The sequence below is a fragment of the Plectropomus leopardus genome, chromosome 19 (genome assembly GCF_008729295.1).
Source record: "Plectropomus leopardus isolate mb chromosome 19, YSFRI_Pleo_2.0, whole genome shotgun sequence".
In the NCBI taxonomy this organism is placed as follows: Eukaryota; Metazoa; Chordata; class Actinopteri; order Perciformes; family Serranidae; genus Plectropomus; species Plectropomus leopardus.
In genome coordinates this window covers 3,029,612-3,040,534 of record NC_056481.1, presented here as the reverse complement: position 1 = coordinate 3,040,534, position 10,923 = coordinate 3,029,612, and the positions used below count along the sequence as shown (strand labels likewise).

Genomic DNA, 10,923 nt, shown 5'->3' with positions numbered 1-10,923 from the left:
GCAGTGACTAACAGCATGGTAAATATAAGTATATATGTAGATATATATAAATATATATATATATATATATATATATATATATATCACAATAGCTCTTGACAGTCTATTTGTAGTGGGTGATTACTGGGGTCCACCACAAATAAATGAACATGTAGTATGCAAGTATTTTATATAGTATATCTTAATTTATTAGTTGATCATGTTTTGTGTGAATGCTGAGGGTCTGTTTGGTGCTTTTTGTGTGCAGAGCGATACGAGTGTGTGTAATATTAAAGAGTGCCCTAAGGGTTAATAATCTTAATGGTGTTTTGGTCGACTGATGGCCTGGTCTGCTGTCTGTGTTGCATTTCACTTTCTTCATTCACACTTGGATTTGAAATTCTGTCTGTGGTTCGCTTCAGTTGATGTCAGGCGCTCACTGTAATGTGGCGCTGTAACCACTGGGTGTCAGCCTGATGCAGAAGCTCAGTTTTGTACAGTTTTAGTGACTCTATTCTTTGCACATGCTGAGTGCATAATTAAAAAAAACCAAACTCCAGTATAAATACTATTATCATATTTTATTGTTTTTTTAGGGTCACCATATATAGACAACACAACGACATTCAATCACAAACATCAACACATTCTGTAGCACCAAGACTGAACAAACTGTAAATCAGTTTATTTATTTAGTGATTTACTTACAATTTAACAATATTTCAACAAATAATATTACAAATAGAGAAGGATGTGTAAACATAAATGTTTTTTTTTTCTCCCGTGGAAACCTAATAGCATCTCCCGGTAAACAAACTGTGCCTCTGATGAGTCTTAAGTTTATATGCAGCTCGAATGTTTAGATGTAGCTCTCTTGTCTGCTGTTTTTAGAGCAAGCTTTACAAACATGTATAAAGAAAATCACAGAGCTATTTAAATATTGTATATTATTGAATTATTGAGCTGTCGTGGTGGAAATATGGAATAAATGTCATGGAAATACTAATAAAGAATTTAACTAATTAATAACTAATTGTGCAATAAAAATAGGCAATGATGCATTTGTTTTAAAATTAATTGATTAATCTTTCTGTAAATAAATGATAAAATAATGTATTGTTTGATATTTTAATGGGCAATAAAAAAGGAATTTGAGCAAATTGACTTGCTAACAGGAAAAGTAAATGGAGTGGAGAAATGGAAATATCATTTGAAAAGGAAATGTTAAATGTTTGATTAAAATATGCATACATAATTTAGTTTTTAAAAGCAATTTTCTTATTTATGTTTATTATGTTTATTTATTTCAAACTGCATTTAATATATATATTTTACAAATGCAGTAGTGTATTTTTTTTAATCATATACATATTGACTTTTTTGTTTTTTGTAAATCCCTACTTTTTATTGACAGATTAATATTTTATTTATAAATTATTTTTTATAATTACAATTGTTGTTGCCCATTACTTTAATATTTTTCAATTAATTATTTTATGAAAAAAACGTTTTTTGCACAATTAATTATGAATTTATTAAATTCTTTATCATATTTTCTTTGACTCTGCCGTCCTCCATAAAAAAAGGAGAAATTAACCACTTTTAAAAAAAAAATATGGATCTGTTATTAGTTAATAATCAGGAAAGAGAATAAACCTGTCGAGGAGCTGATGAGCACCAAACTACAATACGTCTTTTATTTCGATTTCAGGGGACAAATTCTTGAGTAGGAAGATTGATGACGTTAGTTTTCGTCTCAGGCCAACATCTTCTCAACGGAGAGGACACGCTGGACGCGGTTTGAGTTCAGGTGTAGTGATTTCCAGCTCGGTTCTGCTGAAAGAATAAACTGATTTGATCTGATGTTTGAAAGAATAAACAAAATGTGCAGAGATCACAGCAGAGCCGTTACTTAGGGACGGTTCTGTAGCTGCTGCTTCCTGACAGTTTGGGGAACGTTCCTCTCTGTAGTCCACTATAACTCAAACACAATATTATTTTCAGCATTATTTTTGTACAATTCAAGTTGACAAGAAATAAATAAAAATGAAAAAAATGAAAAAAAAATGACTTTTTTTACAAATGCGATTTTTTTCAGCTTTTTGTCTGAAATGTCATTTTTTTAATGAAAATGAAATTCATCTGTACTCACCACATCTCAGCCTTTCATACCCTCAGGTAATTAAATTGTCTGTTATCTGTAAATTATCTCACCACATCTGAGGAGCAGAGTGGAGCGCAGGAGAGTCCTGCAGAGGGCAGCAGAGGACGCTCAAAGACAGAGACAGACGGAGGAGACAGAATAGATAGGACAATAAGGGACAGAGTCTCACCTGGACAGGTGTGACTCACTTGGGTTCACACGATTGGCTTTTGTCTTCTGAACGATGATTCTGCTGATGTTCAGGAAGATCAGGAGGTTTATCTGCAGTTCAAATCACACAAAGAAGATATTAAAGTAAAAGTGACGAGGAGAAAGTTCGTACGTGATCCCAGAATTTAGTTTGATGTGCAGACGATGTGCTCACAAAGATGGAGAGCAGGATGGGGATCTTGATTATCCACCACAGGCGGCTGTCCAGGTCGTCCCAGCACCTGTACACACACACACACACACACACACACACACACACACACACACACAGAAACCTGAGCAAATTGATATGATGTCTTTCAAAAAAACATGGGAAGAAGTACAATCAGCAGCTTGGCATGAATGCGGCAAATTGCAAAAAATAAGAAAAAAGAAAAAAAAACACAGAGAGAGAGAAAATCAATTTATTTTATTTATTTTATTTATTTATTTTATTATTACTATAATCCTTTTTTTCCTTCTTTTTGTGTTTTTTGTTGTTTGTTAATGGATAACTGTTGAAACTAATAAAGACATAATTGAAAAAAAGATATTCAATAAAGGGAAAAATATCAAGAAACTTATATTTATAATTATACATTTAAAATTAGGCTAAAGAGAAAAAGAAAATGTTTTTTTCTAAGTTATTTAATTAATTAAATAATTTTAAAAAAAAAGTCTATAATTATTAAAAATGAATTAGTATTTACTTCCTCTCGCTCCTTTCAGATATAAAGTACTTTGCTTACTGAATATATATGATGGGCATTCAGGTGTTTTTTTTCCTTGCTTATATTGTGTTTTCATTTTTTTATTTTTTTGCCATGGTCAAAATAAAGAGCTAACTAACTAAAATATATATTTTACATTTAAATATAATTATTCCAAATTTTTATATCAGAACTTTTTTTCAGGTCACTTCTTGTTTTTTCTTTAACTTTAATTTTTTATTTTTTTATTTATTTATTTATTTTTTTTGCTAATTTCAGGTCATTTTATTCTCAGTTTATTAATTCCCTGCTAATTTCGGGTCATTTTTATGTCAAGTTGCTCATTGCTTTCTTTCCATGTGTTTAAAGGAAATCAATTTGCTCAGGTTTCGGAGGGTTAACATGAAATAAAAATCTAAAATATGAGACACATTTCCGTAACACTTACCCCTCATCATCAAGCTGTGACTTCAGCAGGGCCCAGATTACAACAGTCACTGACGGAGTTCCTGCAAAATCAGGTTCTCCATCAGATCAGGGACACGTGATCAGACACAAATACAGCCGAAAAACGCACAGCGTACCCCAGCCGACGGAGCCGTAGATCCTGAGGAGCCTCGCGGGCTGAGTGAAGGTGCAGAGCAGCAGAGTCTGCAGGTACAGAGCCTCCACCAGCAGCCACCAGAAGTTAGACAGAACACACAAGTGGAAGAAGGTCACGGCCGCTTTGCACCGGAGCTGAGACGACACGGGACGCGATTTCACGTCACTGACATCACACAAGAAATTACACTTAACTGCAAGAAATCTGCATGTGCTTCCTTTTAGGATACTCAGAGTTGTAGGTGAAAAGTAGATGAAAATATAAAAAAATTAAATATTTATGTTTAAAAATGTAGCATTTATTAATTTGCAATAACATTTGATTCATATTTTTTATATCAGTCAATTTTCAGTGCTAAAAAGCAATATTAAACATTGTTTAGAAGCTAGTTTAGAAAGTTTAGAAGTTGATTACTCATAAAAAAGTCTTATGTGCTTTTAATTACCCTAATAATGAACACAATTTTTAAGTTGATTGCTTATAAAAATTAAGTTGTTCCAACATTTTTTTTTCACATTATTTCAATTTAAAAAAGTTATATATTTAATTACCATATTTATGAACACTCGCTTTTTTTTTTTTTTCGATTAGTCATAAAAATTAAGTTATACTGACAATTTTTTTCACATTATTTGATTTTTTTAAGCATAATTATGAACACAATTTTTCTAAGTTATTTACCCATAAAATTAACTAATTCTTCCTCATTATTAAATGTTAAATAAAAGAATCTTAAATAACGCTTGAAAATTCATTTAATAAATAATTTGGATATTGCAGTACAGTAAAGTACACAGTACTTTATCACCCATGATTATGAGCACAAGTTTTTATTTGATGTTTTTCAAAAATGATGTTGCTCCAGTTAATTTTCTTCAGCAGTTTTTTTAATGTTTTTGTTCATGTGTGAGCGGTGTGCGGCCTCACCGTCGACACCGTGCAGTGATCTGTGCTTCTGTCTGCAAACAACACGGCGTCTTTGACGAACACGGCGACACTTCTGAGCATGAAGGTCACAAACAGGTTGAGGTGGATGTAGTTTCGCGTGCAGCGCAGCTTCCTGAGAGAAAAAAACAGGAATATAATTACAGACATTTCATAAATTAAAATAAAAAAAAATCTTTAATGTTGAAGTAAACCAGCCTGAAGCAGCAGAAAAGCAGGACCGCGACGAGGAGAGCAGCCAGAGACGCTCCGTATCCAACGCTGTAGATCAACTTCAGGGTATCAAAGTAATTTTTCTGCAGCAAAATATGAAATATTCATCAGTCGGAGGCGTAAAGAACCAAATCTCTGGCTCCCTGCTGGTGAAATGCATGCATGCATGGGGAACTCTGTCTGCCGCACCTCTTTCCTCACGTCTTCATCTTCCTCCGGAGCGTCATAGTGACAGGCTTTATGATACGGCACGCTCGGCTCACTCCAGCCGCTGACTGTGCAGCGTCTGCTGATGAGAACTGCGCACAACAAATGTGTCAGGACGCAGGAGGAAGCTGAGAGAGGTCAAACTGCAGCTGTGAGCCGAAAAATAGTTTCTGCAACCACTGACAGAATGTGAAAAAAAATATAATTTTATAGAAATATATGAAAAAATATATGTAAATATAAATAATAAATATAATAATAATAAAAAATAAAATAATAATAATAAATGTATAATTTTCTTTCAGGAGTTCTACAGTTGTAGTTTAGGACTAAAACAAAAGTCAGCTGTGGTTTCCAGAATAATACTGTAAAAAAAACAGTGAGGATGTAAACAAATTTACAGAACAACCTGCAAATTTTACAATTCAAAACTCGTAATTGCAACATTTCTAAACTGTAAAATTTATGCCGTCCATTTGGAAGACAAACATAACATTTCTGCAATTCAATCGATTAAATTTCACGTTCCATTAATTATTAGGAACCAATTAATCGATCATCGATTAATTGTTATCATGTCTATTAAGAACGCTTGGCGAACTTTTTAAGGGTTATTCAGATACAATGTTTTTAGTCTCAGTATTCCTACAGTTTAAGGCTCAATAATATTTAAAAAAAAAAAAAAAAGGAATAAATAATGTGAGGAATAGCATATTCTTGACACAATAGGCTTTTAAACTTTTTTTTTATCTATAAACACAAAAACAATTAAAAAAAAATACAAAAATTGAAAAAATTTAAAAATATTGCAAGATGCCAAATGTGAAAAACAATGTGTCAAAAAATTTGCTACAATTTGTACTAAATAATACCTTTGGTTTAACGTCATTTGGTCCATTATTGTTTAAATATAACAGCTTTAACATAGAGAAAGTGGCATAAAAATCTTCAGTGTTTGTGAAACTTTTTTCTATAAACTCAGTTCGATTCATTTATTAAACACGGTGCACTTTTTTTCCATTATTATGTTTTTTTTTTGTTAAAAATGTCCCTTTCTTCAGAGACACTGTGGAGTCTGTAAATGATAAAAAAAAAGTTTACCTGGAGGACTTTCAAGCTTCAGTAGCAGCAGAGGACAGTGGACGGAGACACTCTGTCCCTCAGAGACAGCTGGCCAACAGCTCACTCCGTCCCACTCTGTCACACAACCTAATATTTTTTTAAAAAAAAGAATAGAATCAACATATGACATAAGGAAAATATTTTTATAATGCTTTAATCTTTATGTTACCTGCAGTTGTGTTAGCAGTTGATTGTGAAGCTGCAGCGTCCGTCTTCATTTTTAGTTTGCACTCATTTTCTTTTTTTTTGAAGATGAAGAACAATTGAACACTCAGGATGAGTGGAGTTCACCTGACAAAAAAAAATCATTCTCCCTGTAATTCCCACCTCAGTTTACATATTTTACGTAACATTATGAACAGTAGCCTTATTGAATGTTTCATCCTCATGCAGATTTGTTAACAATACTGAGAACTTACCGTGTATGTGGTGAGAATCAGGATGTAAACCGTTATAATCTGACCAAAGCTCATGTTTCAAATCAAATTAATCAAGTAAATGGCCACTTTTTCTTATTTCTTGGGCTCGTAGAAACTAAATCGAGCAGGCAGAAGGTCAGTCGTCCATGTTAAAAATGGTTCAAATGGAGGAATCTTGGTCCTCTGTGCAGCTGCAGCGAGTATTTTTGAGGCACGAGATGACTGAAAACGTATATTTTCTATCAAACGCTGACGTCACCTGAGCAGCTTCGTACTAACTTCACAGCAGGAGATCAAACAGGAAACGTTTTAACTCTACATTATTGATGCTGCACTCTGTGAACATGATTGTTGAGTCTGTACGACCCAAAACATCGACTGAAGGTTAAAAAATGTGCGTTCAGTTCAGCTGTTTTATTTTCTGTTTTTTTTTCTGGCTTGTAGTTTCTATGCTGTAACTCTCCCGCAGCAGGAGTTATCATGTAATATTTAACTGAAAAACAACTCGTGCTGTGAAAACCTGCAGTATTCTGTACACAGAACGTGTAGTTATACTGACAACTGATGGTTTTACTGTGAGTTCATATCATATGGAGAGTCTTCAGTATAAAATCTTAGAGTAAAATTTGTCCTCAGTAAATTGTAAAAAGAAAAAAAAAAAAAAACAGTGCTTCGGACGCTGTATTCCAACTTTTCCAAATAAATATTAAAAATATTATTTAATGTATCCATGCTTTGTGAAAACATACACAGCCATTTTTTTGTTGTTGCAATTAGGTTGGAATCGAAATTATTTTTTTTTTCAGTTTTTCAGTCGGGCAGCAAAGCTTATTATTATTATTATTATTATTATTTTGTTATTATTATTATTATTATTATTATTATTATTATTATTATTATTATTATTATTCTTGTTATTATTTTATTTTTTATTATTATTATTTTAAATTTATTTTAAAAAATTTTTTTCCAAGTAAAGTCTCCCTTTTTGTTTTTTTTAGATTTCACCTTCAGGGGTATTTATGAGCACTTGAAATCATCTTAAAATCAAGAAAAAAAGAAATTAATCCTAGTATTTGCCCAGTTTAAACATAATGATGTTTTTACAATATGCATTAAATAATATATTGAAAAAAAGCTTCTTATTGGCAGAAATGAATCCTTTGCTTATATTTCTTTACACTAAGATGATTTCCTGCAGCAGAGGAGGCTGCTGATGCTGCATTAACTCCCTCTAGTGTTTGATTCCTTACTTGTTCTTTCAGCCATCAGTTTGGGCATTTTTTTTGTCTGCGATAAAGGACTTTCTTTTCAGCTTTTGGGCATTTTTAAAGTGAGGGATTTTGTGGCCCTTCACCAGGAAGATTTAAGTGTTAAAGATTGTTTTTTTTTTTTTTTGCATTCTGGTGATTTTTGTGCATAAATTATGCATTAATGTGCATAACATTAACATTAATTCATGGTGCAAATGTATTTTTTTTCCCACAAAAAAGTCCTTTTGCAATTTAATGTTGTAAATATTGAGCAGGAGGTTTCCCCCTGAAATCTAAGCCTTTATGTCTACAAGTACTGTACTTAATAAACTTACTTTTAGGTTTTTAGTCTTTTTGTGAGAGTTTTTCATATATTTTGAATATTAAAAACAGCATCATGTCTGGCTTTATACAAAAAAAAAAAAAATATAATTATCATTTAATCTCTACAAATTGCAAGACTTAGTAACAGAGCTGGATAGTGGGAGTGAATGTGAGTCATTTAACAGTAATCTGGAGGAATTATCGCAGCTTGTCTCTCTGATTTTGGATGAAGCTTTGATAAAACACTGAGTGAGCAGGCAGGTGGCCAGTTTTAGTCTTTATGTATTTAAGATTATTCCACACAGAGCGGTCTGAAGTCTGAACTGGCGTCCAGAGGACTCATTACTGTGATGAGGAGTCTTTGTACAGTCAGCGCTGATGTGAGTCTGCAGTCACAGTCGGCTCACACATATTTGACTTACAGCTGCACTTTCATTTATTTCTCTGCAGAATCAACAGCGACCTGCATCAGGGCCGGGCGGGTGCCGGCTGAAAATGAAATTGTGACGTTTTTAGGCTACACTGTAAACACTAAAACTAATACCTGCCAAAAAATGTCTTTGCACTAATTTTATTGACTTATATTATATATATTTATTTTATTATTGTTTATTATTGCAACTAAATAACTTCATCCTAATTATGTTCAGTATATCCACTCATTTTTTTTTAAATTTTTAGGACAGAATTTTCTATGTATTTTTTGTTTTAAATTAAGTGTAGTTTATTATTAGGCTTTAAATGTAGAAATGATGTTGAGGGAATTAATAATTGGCAAAGTGTGCAAATGATAAAATGGCCTGGGTGAAGGAAAGGAGAAGAGCTGTAGAGTGACTTTAATTGGAATTATTATTTTTTTTCTAAGCTGTCCTTAGAAAAATGCTTAAGATTTAATGAAGAACAATGATTTCTTTTTAAAAAAAAAAATTATTGGGAAATTGAAAACAGTGTAAATAAGTGGTACTCATAAATATTAAACATTTTTACTTGATAATTATGTCTCCAAACTTTTTTACAGTGTATATTTTGATACACGATATATATCTCGATGTTTTTAAATCTCCTCTAAAGCAGGCTGCTTTATTTACATCTTTTCTTTAAAAAAACCTGAATAAATCAATCAAGTCTTTTGTCTTCTTTTTGCATTGAATACTATGAAAGACTCATGGGTACCCACAGAACACATTTTTTTCAGATATCTTGAGGTCAAAGGTCAAGGGACCCCTGTTAACCCTTAGAAACCTGAGCAAATTGGCTTTTTTTTTTTTTTTTGGAAGCCACTGAGCAGCATAAGATGTGATCCAATAAAGGAGCAAGAAATAAGTAAAAAGTACGAGAAATTATTTTGTTAAAAAATAATGGCCATGCTGGTTTTTTCATCTCCAAAAAAAAAAAAAAAATTTAAAGAGGCTAATGAATGATTACTGTCAAAACATCTCACTTTCAAAAACGTTGAAAAAAAAAATTATTTCCCCGTGAACTCAAACTTTTTCTTCAATAATAATAAAAAATCCAAATGTAAATAAATCGTATTTAACGCCACTAAAAACTCTTTCAAAACCGGCCCGGAGAGACTGAAAAAAATTTTTTTTTTTTTTTAAGCCAAAATAGCGGCTCCTGCAGGCACCAGACTGCTGACCAGTCATTTCATTATTGGTTCATTATTGGATTCATTTCATTTAAAGGGTGTTTTCAGCCTGAGAAGGCTCCCACCGCAGCACCTGGCCCGCAGTGAACTCCCACCACCATAAATCCAAACGTCTTCTGCCACACAGCTCGTGGCAGCTGTTGCACCGGGCGCGTTTCCAAAAAGGAGAGAGGGGGAAAAGAAAGAAGGAACAAAGAGTCCCGTCCTGCCAGCACATCATAGCTTTCCCAAACACATCTGACCGTCAGTTATTCTGCAGCTGAACGCTTTCTCGGCTGGGTGTAAAAAAAAAAAAAAGTGGGTGGGAGCGATAGTGAGGGGCCACAGCGAGGCCAGCGAAGGAGCAGCGACACAAGGGTGCACTGTTTCTCCCCCCCGGCCTCCGCTGTTTTACGTGCCAAGACTCGACCTTTTGTGTGCCGGCCGCGCTGATCTGTTTACTGTAGCTTCTGCAGACGTCTCTCTGCACACACAATCACTTCAACAACTGTGATTTTTTTAAAATTAAAATGCATATTTATAATCCATATTATTTTCTCTTCAAATGCTTCGAGTCCTTTAACCCTGAGAGACTGTTTGGTGCATTTTAGGCGCTTTTCATTCTTCATTTTTTGGATAATGTTGGCTGTGTTCATGCATTTGGCATGAATCTTTTTCCAAGATTGTTTATTTTTGTTTAATCTTGGAATTTCTAGCTCCAACAATAAGTCTAAAATACACTGTGGGAAACAAATTGTTACATACTGTTAAAGTAAAAAAATATGCCATAAAACATGCAAAAAAACAGCATTTTATTAAGCATTTTAAAAAGCATTAAAACATGCATTGTATTATTTCTGGGTGTCATTCTGAGCTGTTGCCTTAGAATTTTTTTTTATTTTTCCTTTGTCCACCTGATTACTAAATTATTTGTTTTTTTTTATCACATTTTTCTAATGGAGAAAAAATACATGCTATTTCCACTATGTGCACCGTCACTATCAGCAAACCACTGACATATCCCAGACAGATTAATTAAAAAATTAATTTTTTGTGTTTTTTTTTTAAAAAAAAAAACATGGTGGCATCATGACAGAAATCTGACATTAAAATTCTGAATAATTTATGAATATTTAAATTTTTATGATAAGAACTGATGTTGGTTAA

General features: G+C 32.9%; 1 pseudogene; it reads right to left on the bottom strand.

The window, feature by feature from the left end:
* Positions 1 to 2,173: 2,173 nt before the first annotated feature.
* On the bottom strand, positions 2,174 to 6,606 carry LOC121959004 (annotated as a pseudogene).
* Positions 6,607 to 10,923: the final 4,317 nt, after the last annotated feature.